At 37.4% G+C, this 13,380-nt stretch overlaps 1 protein-coding gene across 5 annotated transcripts in view; it reads right to left on the reverse strand.

Annotated features, from left to right (window-relative positions):
- Positions 1-13,380, reverse strand: part of LOC148644032 (disabled homolog 2-interacting protein-like) — a 365,146-nt gene that overhangs the window by 96,430 nt on the left and 255,336 nt on the right. The gene's annotated exons all lie outside the window — the stretch shown is intronic.

The raw sequence follows: 13,380 nt of genomic DNA on the forward strand, positions 1-13,380 counted from the left end.
GTTGAGGTGTTATTTGTGGTAGTGGTGGGCTGCTATATGCAGTAATCAGATCTATTTTTTATGACAGTCAATGTCCAGAATGATTTTGATACAGAAATTTGACCCCACTAGTTTTTATAAATCTACAGCACTGCTAATACTTTTGTTTACAGAATATCTTGAGGGTTCTACAGTTTATATCAATGATTTACATGTTCAGCACAATGCAAACCTTTTCTAATGACCTCATTCAGGTGACTATGTAACCAGTCATTCTACTTATCTCTCCATTTGTATTTGGAACAACCGGATGCTAAAGAACAGGGCATTTGAAGCAACTGTGATATACCTGGTTGTAGGGTGTTTTAGCAGGTACAGTTTCTTTAAATAGGTGACAATCGGTAAATCAGAGACAAAATGAAACTGTAAAGTAAAAAAAACTGCCATTTTATTGATCAAATGTGGTGAAAGATAAAAAAAAGAAAACCCAAGCCCTTGTTTGAAAGCTAATCTTCATATGACTCTAGATAGCTGGGCAGCTAAGATGCATGTTGGCTACAAAAAAAACACCTTCTCTGAATGAACTTTCCAAAAATATCCATGGATCCTTCCGAAGAAAAACTCACATCTCCACGGTGACAAAGGTAATACATCTCCCTCCTCCTTCACAATTAGACACATGTTAATCTGTCTCTGGTCATTGCTCCTCCCACAATCAGTAATTCTGTGCTGCATTTTTGCAATCCTTGCTTTCTTCCACCTGCCATCAACGTCAGCTGATGCTCCTCAAAAGAGCTCCGTTTCCCAAAGTTTCATACCTTGATCATGGTTTTTAATCTTTTGTTGGTCAATTTCTTCTTTCAGTTTGAGAATCTCTTTAATGAGTATTAAATACTGCTTGTCTTTTCCTTTTTCCTTCATCTGGCTGGCCTCCAGCATGGCCTGTATAGGGCAGGTGGAATTCCCTCCTCCTCTCTGTCCCCAGCCTAACTGGGACTGAAGTCTTCCCACCTACAGTATGTCCTTCAGTTCTTCACTTCCACCTAGATGCTAGATGAGGGAAGACATCTAGTCTTGTTTGGTCTTTTTCAGCATTGCCTGGAGGTTGTCTTTGCTGCTCTGGGAGTTCTTCAGCATGCAGACACTTTGGCAAAATGTGTTTAGTCTCAGCCTGACTAGACTGCAGTCAGCTGATTGGTTTCTCAAAGTCAGCCACCTTAGTCTCCAGGCTTATCTTCTGCTGCTCATCAGCCTGCAGGCCCTGTTTCTTTTTTTTATCTCAGCACATTACTCCATTAAGTGCACTCCTGATGCACTTTATTTAACTCAGCATTGTGCTTGCTCTCAGTCTGGCTGGTGGCCCAGTCAATGGTCTGGGGGATCTCTTCAACCTACAGTACCTCCTCTCTCGGAAGTTCAGAGCGCAGCAGCTCCATTTCCATTTGTCCGCCCCTTGAGTTCCAAGAGCCTTGGGGACATTTGTTCTTATACCTTTTTCAAACTTTTTGGGGGGACTTCTCCTCCCTCTCACACGTAAAACTGGAGGAAAAAATGATTTCCCTCTTTACTCCCAGGTATTGTTTCTTTTCTTTCCTTATGTTCTGTATTCTTGGACCTCACGAAACACCATACGGTTCATATTTACACATGGCAGCTCTCCTGTTCCTTACTGCATCTTCTTCACTCTACTCTTCTCATCAGGCTTTCTCTCTACTTTTCTCATCAGAGCATTTTGTCAGGCTCTGCAGTGGACTCCCGTCTTTCCCATCCAAATGGTGTGCACATTATTAACAGCTTTCTGTGTGATGGCTCACAGTTCAAAGTGCCTCAGTACTTCTTGACTATCATGTATCTGTTGTCCAGTGTGTTTATTTTTCTGTGATACCCACTGTATGTGGTCATGCTATGATGTGCATGGTGGTTGTCTGTGACTTTCTTCATCATTTATTATTGGCTGTTTTGTAATGTAACGTACACATTGTGTGGTGTTGCCTATTGTACTGAGAACAGCTCAAATAAGAATCCCAATGCAATAATTAGTAATAATTCCTTATACTTACAGTATATAACTCTTTTCTGGACACTCCACTCAAAGCACTTTAGAGGTAATGGGGACTGCCCTCCACCACCACCAGTGAGCAACACCTGGATGATGTGACAGCAGCCATAGTGAACCAGTATGCTCACCACACATCAGTTGAGAGAAGAACAGAGCGATAAAGCCAGTTCAGAGACGGGGGATTATTAGGAGGCCATGATAGGTAAAGACGATGGGGGAGTTTGGTCAGGACGCCGGGGTAACACCCCGACTCTTTTCGACTCTGGGATTTTTATTGACCACAGAGAGTCAGGACCTCAGTTTTACATCTCATCCAGAGGACGGCGCTTTTTTACAGTATAGTGTCCCAATCACTATACTGGGGCATTAGGACCCACACAGACTGCAGGATGAGTGCTCCCCACAGGCTCCACCTCTCCCAGCAGCACCCTTATTTTTTTCCAGGATGTCTCCTGTTTAGCTACTGACCAGGGCACACCTGCTGAGCTTCAGTGGATTGCCAGTTGTGAGATGCAGGGTGATATGGCTGCTGGCAATGTACATATACAAATGGCGAATAAACTACTCTCTCCTTCCCATCCTGGACTTTTGGGAGCCATCTAGAATCTCCTTCACTTAACCACGTCATTCTCTATGAGGGTTGGTCAGGTGCATAGTGGCTGTACTCCCTACAACGGAAACAGAATGGAGCATTTTCAAGTGCAAGTTCCATTTGTTTCTTACCCCAAGGTCTTGCATGCCTCCCCCGACCCAACTCTCAACAGGCATTGAGGTAGGGAGAGTGTTATTGGATCACTTCCTTCTTAAAACGCTTATCGTCCTCCAAAAATCATAATCAATCCCTCGGTTTGTCACAAAATGGCAACAATAGTGCACTGTTCCCCAAGTCTGCAATTCACTCCCATATCCTCCACCATGTTTATGATACACCGGGGGTCAATATGCAATTTTGTAAAACACACAAATGCACTGCAAATATAATGCAAAAACTGTAAGCATTTACTTATGCAGTATCAGAAACAAACTCTACATACAAACAACATTCCATCGCTTTCTTGAAATCCAGCTAAACATCTTGTCCTCTGTAGAACTAAGCTTACCAGGTCCAAAACAAAAACTCTCTCCAAAATATTAGGAAATATCAAACAAATGGCTCTGAAACTAACAACCTATCAAAGGGCTTGTTGGTCAATTGCTTCATGCTCCCTTCTCCCTGAAATAGAATGCCCCCTGCTCTCTTACTCAACAACAAAGGTAGAAGGACCTTAGAAGCCTTTGCTTCCTGTATTTTAACTGTCTCCCAACCAATCGTCTTTCACCAACTGGTCAGGTGACTGGGGCCAGCAGGCCATTCCACAAAGCTTTCTGGGGAATGGAGTTCAGACAAGATTTTCCATGTTATCCGAACCTGCCATCCCATTACACAATGGAGTCTACTGCACATACAGCGACAGACAAAAACTGTTTCAGAACTGTTTAAGTTAGAAAAAAGAAAAACAAGTTTACCAGATAACTCCCTGATGAAGAACCTTGAAATGTAACACTACTCATATAAAGATTGCATATACTGTATGTTTTTGCTAGTATACCGTAACAATAAGATGTATAAAACCCTTCCATTACTTGGGAGGTAGTGGAAAGCATTGCTCTGAACGTGTTTTATGTTTAAAACTGCTTTTGCTGTATAAGGAAACAAAAAAAAAACTATTTACCTAATGAATTTAATGCAGAACATGGACATATTCTATTTATAATTAATCACAATAAAAGCAGTAAAACCCAGGATTACCATAGCATTTATTGGGATTAAACAAGTATCTAGGTTTACAATTGCCACCCCATTTTAAAAGATATGACTTTCATAAACAGGATGGAACAATATTATTCAAAGCGTCATACATTCATTTTAGGAGTTTGCCATATAGTGCTTTTTTGATCAAAAACTGTAACTTAATGGCCACAATTTAAATCAGATCCAAAGGATTACACATCGGTTTGAGCACACTGTGCTTTTTGCAAAATCTTTATGATTAACAATGGATTCTCCTTTCTTTTGATTGAGATCCCATCTGTTTCTGATCAGGGTCTTAATCTGCAGTGCATTACTCTGCAATTGGTGTCATGCTCATGCAGATTTGCTTCCAGCCCAGATTGTCTAGTATAGCCTACTTGTGGTGCTGCCAAGAACACAAAAGAAAAATGCAACAATAATCTGGTTCAATCGGCCTGTTAAACACCACCTTCCCTTTCCAAAAGCATACTGTGCAAGCCAAGCTCTGTTAAAGCGTCCAGCTACAGCTCTTCATTCTGCACAATTTCAGTTTGTTTTCAGGCTTTGTTTAAGATGATATCACGCCACATAAAAAGCAAACTTCTATGAATTGTCAGAGGGCTGTCAACACCACATTGTACAAATGAAAATTCTGGACAGCTTATGTGATCAAATCCAGCACGGATTTAAAAAGGCATTTGCAATAAGTAGTTTGCATTTTTAATGTTTCACTCATTGCTATCAATCACTGGCATCTGCTTGCATCTTGAAAACACAAGACATAGAACTTAAAAATATAACCATTCAAACAGTTCCACAGAAACCAAATAAACACACAACCGTATTTTTTCAAGTAACATTATAACTTCCTATTTATAAACTGGGGTTTATGATTAGCACAGTACAATCACAGGTTTGTTAATGACAGCAAGCCATCTCTACTCATCAGGGACGTTTCTATATGAGCCACGCTTTTCTATGAGAATCTCAGCACATTAAAGCACCACATTGAGAGAAAGATATTCAAAAATTAAATGAATAATGAGTAAAGAAAAAAATTTTCATTCATTTGAAAAATATTATTATTATTATTTTAAGCTTTCCTGTTCTTTGGTGAACCGCCATCTACAACAAAGATTCTAAGTGGATTCTAAAGATTTAGTAGATTAAGATTTAGATTAATAGTAAAGTAACAGTATACAGTACAGTAAATAGATCTATAATAGATAGTAAAAAGTCTCTAAATGCCCCATTGTTTATTTACATAATTTTCCAGCCGGAGAATAATATAAAAAGATGTGGAATAAACACGGGGACACTATACTGTAAACAGGCACCGTCCTTCGGATGAGACGTAAAACCGAGGTCCTGACTCTCTGTGGTCATAAAAAATCCCAGGGCGTTTCTCGAAAAGAGTAGGGGTGTAACCCCGGCGTCCTGGCCAGATTTCCCATTGGCCCTTACCAATCATGGCCTCCTAATAATCCCCCCCTATGAATTGGCTTCATTACTCTGCTCTCCTCCCCACTGATAGCTGATGTGTGGTGAGCGTTCTGGCGCACTATGGCTGCCGTCGCATCATCCAGGTGGATGCTGCACATTGGTGGTGGTGGAGGGGAGTCCCCATTACCTGTAAAGCGCTTTGAGTGGAGTGTCCAGAAAAGCGCTATATAAGTGTAAGCAATTATAATAATAATAATAATAATAATAATAATAATAATTATTATTATTATTATTATTATTATTATTATTATTATTTATTCTACAGTTTCTCCAAAATACTTCAAATGCTACCATCCCTGACACAAACTTAGGAACACTGTTTTATCTACTGAAACATTCCACCAACACCATTGAAGGGTTAAATTACAACATAAATTACCAATTTTCTTATTACAAAACACTATTTGGTATATTTTGAAGTACAGAAAATATAGAACATAGTTGCTTAGTGCTTTACAGCAGTTTACAAGGACATTGGTATGCAAAACTAGCAGATGCATACTACATACTACAAACTGTAGAACAGCAATTTAGAATTATAAGACAGTTGCCACTAACAGTAATAATATCCAATGATATTTATTATTATGTAATTATGAACACCTTTAAAATTCAAAACATGAATATGTTTATATTCAGTTGCAGTTACAAAACAACATGAAAATGTCCCAGAAATCATTTCAATACTGATAAAAAAGCAATTATGGTCAATACCAACTCTATCACAAAGAAAATGAGACACCCGATCTTTTGAATCATCTCACAAATGTCAAATAGGACAAAAAAGTATTTTTTTTCTGACTTAATGCAGTTTCACTCTTTAATGGGTAAGATACAGATCTACACCAACTCATGTGCAAAAAGAAACTGAAAAAGGTCAAATTAACCCTCCCCCCAGTTTAACTAGAAATCATTCTTTGCATAAATTAAATACGTTTGTACCTTTCTGACAGTTCCTTTGAGGTAATCCAACCAGTCCCATACAGTTCTAAGGTTAAGAAGGTGCTGAGTTTGCATTTCCCTCTCATAAGATAACACAAGACAGTGTGGAATGTAGATTTGATAACAATGGCTGGGCCCCTGACAGCTCCCTCGCAGCAACAATTTTAGACGATCTGTTTACCATCTTTAACCTGAAGCAGTAACAGGAGGAAAAAGCAATGTGCAATTAATTGGTATCCAGCTATATAGTGCATGCAAAGGGCAGACCCGTCTGTCATAAAAATGGCTGAGAATTTTGACTTCATTTTTTTCTCCTCTGACCCAGTTTTAATGTTGCGTCACATCAGGAAAAGAGACAAATAAAACCAATTCTGTTGTTAAATGTTTTAAACTGCCCCTTGGAAAGAGCAGTACCACTTGAGGATATCCTGCTAGAACAGAGTGCAAGCTTTACAAAGCATAGAGGTCTGTGTTTCAGCTGGTTGTCATGGTACAGAAGGAACTGGTCACAGCTGAAGGCAAGAAAAAAACCTGATTATTAAACTGTGGTAGGGGAACATTTTCTCTTTAGGAATATAACTTGTATCTCTTTAGGAAAACACCACTGGCTATTAGGATACAAATACAGGGCACTGATATACATTTTTAGTACAGTTAAAATTATCTAACAGTGGAATTATCAAGAGGTGCATTTTTTACTTCTGTAAAGAAGATGCTAAATTCAGATTGGAGTGAACACTTTTCAGTTTTTACTCAGTAGTGTTAGTAACCGGTTGTTCTACATATCTCATTTTCCCTTCATGATTGACCATTTTCAATTCTTTCTAAACGATTCCAGCACTTCTTTTTTCCTGTGTCATTGCAGAGCTTATTTAACAAACAAGTACTGCCAGATATTGGTTTGGTTCTGTGTGTCATCGTCCCAGTACAGAGCAAACTGGAACCTGTAATCATCCTTTCACCTATATCATGGAACCCTGGCTAAACACGGTAATTAGTAGACAGTGCTTCTTCACTGCACGTCTTTTTAGTAAACGCATTGCATATCCTGTATAAGGTAATCACACGGCATCTCTGCTGTTTATCTGCAGTTGGTCCACACAGTAAGAGGTTTCTTCTTAAAAATAATATTTAACCTGGAATCTTTTTAGCATTCTACTCACACACTTTATATGCCATTACACGTAATTAAATGGTTGAATGCATCTTGTATGCCAGTACTCTAGGTTAAACATCAACCTGCCTTTGCCCAAGGTGTTTTCAGCCCAGCCTAGAACTCCAGTCACATAATAAGCCCTTGACCTACAGACACAAATTCATGGCTGGCTAGTACCAAGACAGTACTAATGAGAGCTAATGCACTGAATTTTGGCTAGTTTCATTCTTTACCAATGGCCCTGAGCAAGCTGCCTCTGCTAACAGAAAAGCAGATTTGAAATGTCTAAATCTTTTTATGTCGACAATTTCTACTCTTTTAAGGCAGATGGGTGAGAGACCTTTTTATTAAAGTACAAACTAGGGCATTTGAGGTCTTCACTATATTCTCACAACAGTCTAAAATTAAGTAAATTTAGTCTTTAAATTGGGATCAATAGGTACAAATATAACTACAAGTTTTGTTCCTGCTTCAACACTTTTTATGTTTGTGCCACTTTTTCTGAGCACAACATTTTTATGCAAAAGCAAATACTCAAATGTACAGTACAAGTGGCTTTTTTTTCAGTCTATGAGGACTTCAAGAATATTTCTTTCCTTGGGAATATATGCCTGTGGGCTGCTCAAGAAAATGGGAAATCAATTAAACTTTATAGGGGGTTCTGTGAACTGTCTGTTACAGCACATAAGTTCATAAGATGGGAAAAGAAAAAAAAAGAGGAATACTATAACTTCCAGAAATCATTTCTGACACATGACTGATCCCTTTCAAACTGAAGTCTTAGAATTACATAGACTGTGACCTGTGAGTTTTCTGCGGTACTATGTCTCTGCCTCCTAATTGTTTTATAATGCAATATACAAGGAAGTGTCTGCACAGCACATTGTGGATAACGTTGGCATAACAAAGTAATATAGCCTGGCTTCATCAAGGAGAGATACTGTAGATCTCAGGTTTCACAAAACTCCTACTTTGTTTTACAACAGCGGTGCAATTTGCAGTAACTAATCCTGCAAATCATGTCAGTAATTAATCTACCACATATGCACTGTGTGTTCCACTGAATGAAAAAAGAAGGGAAAAAGCACACTTCCAAAAAGTCAATGTATGAGTTTTTTCCCTATTGATCCATTCAAAGGCATCTTGATTTACTGTAAAGTTCTATTTTAGTTGTAGAATAATGGAATGATTTCAGGTTTTTAGAGAGCTCTGTTATATTCAATTTAGCCAGTGCTCTAAACAAAGCATGAGTCCTCCACAGGGATGAAAATAGTTACTACAGAACTGCTACCAACTTTAACTGCCATCGACATTAAAATACAGTATGTTCCTTGAATACACTATAATTTAATAATGATATCAGATATGGAACAACTTTATAATGCATACATGCACATACCCTAAATGAGGAAGTCAAATATTCCTAGCTCAAGCAGTATCTTTAGGATCCTGAGTGTCTACTGCACATCTTTATGCAAATACTAGTTTTACTTCACATATAATGTGAGACAAACCTTTAACAGTACAGCACAGCGCAGTCCACAGTATATAAGGTAAGATATGAGATGGCCAAGAAACCAATCACTAATAGCTAAGCTACTGTTATTACAAATAAGTTATTTCTTGTTTTATTTACAGTAAATGCATTGTTGGTATGTAAATGTTATAAATGTTTTATCTCAATTCACCAAGAAACAAAACCATCAGGCTTCTGCATTTGTCTAATTTAATATCGTTCTGTTGCTTTATTTTCTGTCGAATTAAGTAGAAAGTCCTTGTACATTGTTAATAAAGCGATTCCCATGAACAGCTAGGCAAAAAAAAAAGATTCTGTTTATTGTCTTCCTTAATCATTTGCCATTGTAATGGTAATTTAATGAATAACAGCAATATTCCAATCTGTGGTAAGTGCTTATTTTAATTAAAAGAATCAATCTTTTTCGTGGCATGACATGAAGATGAGAGACAAAAGAAAATCTTTAAATGCTTTTATTTAAAATTCTTCTGTGCATTAAGAACTGCTGTACAATGGACATTCGTGGCATTTAAATATGAGGATCTAATTAGGGTTTTTAAACAAAGTTGAATATAGCTACACTTGCCACTTCTTTTAACATCATTAAAAACATTATGACTAGATATTTCATTTTCTTTGCTATCACCATGTAAAAATGCATGTATGCTGTATAAGTAGACAAGGTAGAATAGGCAGTTCAGAGAGAAACACAACGGTCTGAACTTTTCCAACAGCTAAATACCTGGATGAACACAGAAAATCTACATGTTAAAACCACAGGAAACAGTTGCAAAAGTGACGGAAAACCACATGAAAATTTCACCTTTGGTCATAAGGGTATTGGAACGTTGATCCAAAAAGAAAACGTAATGCAAATCACAGGAACTATTCTCCACACACCACAGACAGAGGTGACATTCATGCCTTGTTCTGTCCTGTTTACAACACTGAGTATCGGTGTCAATGAGCATCTGTCGATAGAACTCCAGTTGCTTGAGCCAATGGTGCTCCTTTGCAACATTGATTAATTCAAGACTATTACATTGAACTGAAAGTGAAATGAAAAGCAAGGAAACATATTGATCTACAGATCAGTACTATATATTGCTTTCTTGTTTTTTTTTCCCCCCAACAAGTGAAACCTTAATAATAAGATTATGACATATGCTTTTTTGTGAAAGCTCAGTCTTCTTTCCAGATGCCCTGGATGATGTCAGACATGCTGTTTCTCTGCATAAATTTCCTTTCTCTCTCTCATTAGAGTCTGCTTTGCATATCTGGTAATGAAGTTTATTTAAGTATTTTAGCATCATAACAATGTGTATAGGTTAACTGGCTTCAGGGAAAAGTGGCCCTGGTGTGAGAGCGTGTCCGTCTTTGTCTGTGTGTGCCTTGCCATGTACTGGCGTACCATCCAGGGTGTACCCTGCCTTGCAACCTCTGCTTGCAGCTTCCCCACAACCCTGAATTGCAAAAAACAGATAGAGAATAAATGGAAAAGTCTGTGCGAACAAACAACCGAATCAATGTGCAATGAACGTTAATCTTTACTAAATCAAAGCTGTTATTTTAATCAACGCAAGATTTCATGCTTTATCTGATTCATCTGAAACAATATGCGCAGTCGCTCGTTAGGGGCAATTTCCTCATTACTTAGCAGACAAAATTCCTCTTTTAAGAAACTGATGTAGTCTTCAGTGTTGGATTTCCACAGATCTCACTGTGCTAAAAACAGAGGAACAAGAATCATAGCCTCAGGCCTTCCTGCAATATTTTAACAGTAGTAAAAATCCAAGCAATCACTCTTCTCCAAACCATCAGCATAAAAGTCTTCTGAGCATGAACTACGAACACTGGCCTATAAATTTATGGAGAATGTATTAAGCACCACAAACTCCTTTTTTTCCATTGACCTTAAGATAGCACTAATGTCCTCTAAGTTCTCTTTGTCAAAGCACAACAATATTCCATTTAGAATCACATGTAGCTAAATTGTATTTATAGCAACAGTACTGCATATCTACATACTAATTTCTTAAACCAATTTAAAATAGCAAGCTGCTTATAAAATTTAGGCACTTTCAGGCTGTGACAATTAAAGATGCATTGCCCTCATATCCCTGGAAAGATGTTGTTAAAAAAAACTGAGAACCTTTTTTCATCTGTTATAAAAGCTGAAAAACTGCAAGTGAGTGTCAGAAGTGACCTGCTTCTCTCTTCAGCTGGTCTCTTGAATCCTGTCAGTAGTCAGTATGTATAATATTTGTTTGTTTTTTTTAAAAAAGCACAGATAAAGGCAGGTTTCTGAATGCCCCAATCCGCTGACCTGAAAGGGTTTTCTGAAGCCGTTAACTGATCAATTATTGCAATGCAATCCCTGCAGAAAGAAGATCTAGGAAGATATACTGTAAGTAAAAACAAACTGTAAAATCTCAAATACACATTACCAGTTTTCTCGATTGCTTGCCATGCACTGAAGAGTGCTTTTGCTCTTACCACTTTCTTTGCTTACAACTAAAAATTCTGTGTACTGTTAAATATGTTTAATATCTGTTCAGCTATTTTTTAACACAACAGAAAATCAATGATTATAATCTACTCATATGAAGACAAAGCATTCTGTCCCTCAAAAAGAAAATCATCTGCATTATTTCCCAATAGTATTGAAAACATGAACCCATTAGACCTTCTATTCATTTATATTAGGAAAGGAAATATACGGTATGTGTTTAAATTTTAGAGGAAACTGAACGTTTTTTTAATTGTGTTTCTATAGCTGACTTTCTGAAAAACCCTTTTAATACATTTGGAATGAGAATATGTTTCAATAAAGATAAAATTCATCCAAATACACTGGCAACTGTATCACACTGTGATTGATTGTCTTGATCCATATTGCAGCACAAAGTTATATAATTCACTCCAGCAATGACTGCTTCCACATGTCTTGATGTATATTTAATCCACCACACACTGCCACATGTCATGGATTACAGTGAGTTACCCAACACACCTAAAAGATATACTGAGAATGAACAGATTTATGATTTACATGCAAAATTAATATGTATTGGTGGAAATGCTTTCAATAGAAAATCACTTAAAATGTGACTAAGCCATTTTGTGTGATCTGTCAAAATGACACAGGAAAGTACATTTCACAATGTTGACTAGCAAAGGAATGAAAAATGTGATAATTTCATCAAGTATTGTCTGTCCTCTACAAACCCTATTTCAAACATTTAGCAAAATTATTATTACAATTACACCTTTTAGAGCACCTCTTTCAGACTTAACTTTAAATGCAAACATTATGTACCCATTAACTAGGTACATTATGAGATCAATCTAAGCGCATAAGTTCACCTGACAGACAAGCAGACCCCAAAGAATTCACTGTTCATGAATGTGAAGCATTTCATGATTTTATGCCTGCCTCATTAACTTGGGTAATATTTCCTGAGATTACATTCATGAAGACAAAGACTGAAACATTTGCCATGCAGGAAAAAAAAAGTCTATTTCCCTTTGGGACTTTGCTAAACAACTGCATAGCAACAGAGAATCTTTACAGATTGCACTAAGCCCCGTTTTTTAGGAATAATCCCAGAATAACAAGATTGCTCCTCTCTGCACATCAGTGGGATTCACAAGAAGGAGCCAGGACTTATCTTTTACATGCCTGTTGGTTGAGCAAATAAGTTATTTTTAACAACACTGAGAAATGCTATCCATAAAATCTGGAAAGTGGCAAACACATCATCCAAAAGAGACTTGAGAGGAAATAAAAAGGGAATATCAGATCGTAACTAATGTCAGCAAAGAGTTTGACTACAGTTTGACTTCCAAGTCCTAGTATTTAAATGATGAGGCAAAATCAATCATGCCAGGCAATTATAAGGAGGTTCATTATCATTTAAATATGAATCCAACAAAGATGACAATCTCAGCACTTATTACAAAATAAAACACCTTCTAATGCAAAAATCCCATCTGGGATGACGTTCTAGGGATGACTAGTCTTTTGTAGGTTTTATCAGAGAGCATCTGGCTAGCACATCCAATTTAATGGCTATAATTGGCAGTGAGGACACATAACTCATTAATCAAATAGCCACTTTGTTCCATATTGTATGCCTGAAACACATAAGTTTCAAACTCCAGGGAATTAAAAAAAATCACGTTTCAATTAAAAATCATGATACCGATGGCAGTCTGAGCTTTATAGCAGTGTAAGGTGCTGCTATCATATAGATGGAATTTGAACAAACCTATCTCGCTTTGTCCATTCATTAACACTTTTTAGCTCTTTTGATGTCGTTCAGAATGTTAACTGCAGCAGTAACTTGCTAATTTGCAATCTGATTTGTGAAGTCTCCAAAAAAGTTCTGAAGCCAATGCTTAACACTAAAGTCTAGATATGGCTGTCACCGTCATGACAGTAGCCTTCAGGA

Source organism: Lepisosteus platostomus, chromosome 21, assembly GCF_059453375.1.
Source record: "Lepisosteus platostomus isolate fLepPlt1 chromosome 21, fLepPlt1.hap1, whole genome shotgun sequence".
NCBI classification, from domain to species: Eukaryota; Metazoa; Chordata; class Actinopteri; order Semionotiformes; family Lepisosteidae; genus Lepisosteus; species Lepisosteus platostomus.